The 3,466-nt window shown below is 39.4% G+C and overlaps 1 pseudogene; it reads left to right on the top strand.

Annotated features, from left to right (window-relative positions):
* Positions 1-3,116: 3,116 nt before the first annotated feature.
* LOC145278589 (U2 spliceosomal RNA) lies at positions 3,117-3,220 on the top strand (annotated as a pseudogene).
* The last annotated feature ends 246 nt before the right edge of the window (positions 3,221-3,466 follow it).

A 3,466-nucleotide genomic window follows, 5' to 3' on the forward strand; every position in this document is an offset into this window, starting at 1 on the left:
TGTGTGTGTGTGTGTGTGTGTGTGTGTGTGTGTGTGTGTGTGAGAGAGAGAGAGAGAGAGAGAGAGTTCCCTATGGACTCCAATACGGCTGAACTAATATTTATGAAATTTTACACAAACGTACGTCATGTATTTAGCAGTGCTTTTAGATAGGTTTTGTATCAGAATGTCTTTGATAAGTATCGATAATCGATAATAAAAAAAAATCGATTTTGACAAAATTTAACACCTTAATCAGCCGAACATTACATTTGAGAAGTTTTGTCATCACACAAGCAGAATAACCCGGCGTATAAAATCAAAAGTAAGTACTTTGATATACCAGGGCGCGTTAGAAATGAATCTTTCTGATAAAGGCACAATTGAACCATGATACTTGACTTTTGCGTTTTAAACTTTAATGCAAGCCGTTATATAATTTTTTTTTTTTAATCAGCAATAGGTTTTCTACGGTGCAATGTAGACTACAATATATTGTGAATTGAGTCACCATGGAGAAGCATGTGAAACTTCCTCCCGGTGCATCGCGATGGGTCTCCAACTAGAGCAAGCAATCAATCGATTTGATTTTTTTAAAAATGTACGATTTTACTGATTTCGATGACAATAAAAATATAGGAGTGCGAAACATTACTTGATCATTATTCGATCCCGGACAACATCGGGTCCCCCTGCAGGTTTTTCCAAATATTATAGAACAACACGTAGAGTTATCTATAATTGCATTGTTTTATATGCAGTATTTAACGAGTGTTTACATATATAAATTCTCTTGTCGCCATTTTTTTATAAGATGCTCTTCAAAGAACTTTCCTTTCTTTCTGCCAGCCAAAGAAATTTTAATGAGCAACATTTATTTCCAAGAACACATTGAAACGTGACTGCTTACAATATGGTCGTCTTTAAATTCAATATCAACAACCGTGCTTGTCATAAACCATCCTCATATGTAAGCAATGTTTGTCTATACCATTCATTTTCAATCCTCCCGTAATATTCTTCATCATTCAATGTGAATCTATTTATCTCTTTGACTTATCCTCGAGAGGTTTTGGGCCTTGATAAATGATGAAAAAAAGCATATTTAATTGTTAAATTTGTAATGATATTTTGATAAGAAACGTGCATGTTAAGTTTGACTATAATAGTATCCATTAAATTAAGCACAAAATTTAATTGAGTTTTACATTTCCTTTTGCTAAACCGATGTTCCTGGGGAAATGGCTGAAATCTCTGTTAAAACAAATACAGGAGAAAATATTTCAAGGATAGGTCTGTATATTTATTTTTTGCGGACTGTTAACCTCATTTGTATAGTTGTTGTTGCTTCACCAGGTTTCGGCAAACTTATCCTCTGGCCTGGATGACCATTTGGGACTTCTCGGTGCTGTATGTGCTCTCCGCTTATCTCGGCATTGTTTCCAGTCGTCCTGGACTTCTCCTTGCCACTGGGTTCAGACAGTGCCGATTCAGGAGAGGCGTGGTTGGAGATTACGAAACCCTTGCCTCATAATTACACGCGCAGCTGCCCTTACAGGGGGGTATCCTTTATTTTTTGAGACTGAACAGAGGCATCGATCCTCTGGCCTTCTTCAGGTGATTAACCGCGACAGTATAGGGTGGAGCAACAGCAAGATGAGGATAACTGACTACAAAATAAATAAATAAAATTCACAAATTATGAAGCCTCATCTTTTTTGCCATGGAAGTAACGATAAAACAAAGACAGGCTCGTAACGTCTCTTCTGTGGGAGAGAGGTTGCAGGGAAGGATCCAAAAAAAAATAAATAAATATAAATATGATAGATTTGTTTCTGAATTTTTTAGGTGACGATTGACAATTTATATTGCCGACACGTGGCATAACGGATAAAGTATTGGTAAAATTCAGTTATAGTTTACACTCTTCTGGGGGTTAAAAGTTCAGTCCTCAGTGCGAGCGATACTCAGAATACAATTACGAATCACTTAGCACTTCTCTCTGGTCATAACTGACGGACTGATGGCAGACTACACCCGTGGATTAAATAAAAGGTTCCGTTATAAATTCTGTGCGGATAGCCGTGATCCACAGAAAGATTTCCGAGTTCGACAAAAGCCAACTAAAGAATGTTGGAGGTTATATCGATCGAAGCGTTGTGAAAGTAACACTCGAGATGAGAACAGTGATCCGAATAATCGAAATAATACGAAGGGTAGATTTATTTGGGAAAGGCCATGAAATAAATTGAATTAACCTCTTTCTTTTTTCTTCTTTCATTCGTCACAAAAAGATTCCATTCTGCGACTGAATCGTCAGGGCATACTATGATAGGTAACAGAATTATATAGGTAAATCTGGTTGGGGTGTTGGGCAGCATAGTATTTATTCACATTACATTTTAATTTCTGCGTGTTGGTACGGCCAAAGAAACAATGAACAGGGATGTAATTCCAAAAGCAAAGCGGTCCGAGGGAAAAAATTATCATAGTGGAAGATATTCCGCCATTTAAGGAACCGCTGCAGTGAAAGTTGGAGTGCTGTTAGTCGCGTGAGTTGGGTAGTATTTTTGTTGAGGAGTACAAATGCAACAAGTTCATCGAAGCACATTCCGTCGAAGTATTTATCGAACAAGCACAAAGATGAAACACTGCGGCAACATGACAGAAGCTTGGGCTTGTTTTGCCTTTGTATTCGCGTGCAAGTGACTCTATAAGTCATTCCATCGGTCGGTCGGTCGGTCAGTCGGTCGGTCGGTGTGTCCGTAACACTTTTGTGCTTGGCCTTTTCGGTTAAGATCAATGGTCTGTGCTTAATAGATACTGTTTTTAGCTTTTTAAGCTTTTTTTGGCCTTTTGGCAAAAGATCAAAGTGTTATTTTCAATGTATTTTTTTTTTTAACATGAATAAAGGATTTTAATATCTCACAGTGTAGTATCTGTTCCGGCAGATAATGCAAGCATATGTGGGGGCGACCCTACATATAAGACCTTGGTCAATGTAGAGGCAACCCTTCATACCAATTGTCACTATCCAGCTCCCCTACTCCCCGGGGAGTTGGTTCCCATTTCCCCTTCACTCCTCACATTAAAAATCGGCCTTGTGCCTAATTTGCTCGGTGGGGGAGCAAATAAATACCTTTTTCTTGGCCTTTTGGCTAAGATCAAAGTGTAGTATCTGTTCCGGCAGATACTGCAAGCAAAGACCAGATGTGGGGGCAACCCCACATACCTAACCTTTAACCAGCTCCCATTTCCCACCTCTCGGGAGCTGGTCCCCTTTTTCCCTTCCCCCTCCCTTCACTCCTCACATTAAAAATTGGCCTTGTGCCTAATTTGCTCGGTGGGGGAGCAAATAAATACCATCTGTTCCGGCAGATACTGCAAGCAAATACCATATGTGGGCCCAACCCCACATATAAGACCTTGGTCAATGTAGGGGCAACCCTTCATACCAATTGTCACTATCCAGCTCCCCTACTCCCCG

This window comes from Euprymna scolopes, chromosome 6, assembly GCF_053919585.1.
Source record: "Euprymna scolopes isolate OS-2025 chromosome 6, ASM5391958v1, whole genome shotgun sequence".
Classification (NCBI taxonomy): Eukaryota; Metazoa; Mollusca; class Cephalopoda; order Sepiida; family Sepiolidae; genus Euprymna; species Euprymna scolopes.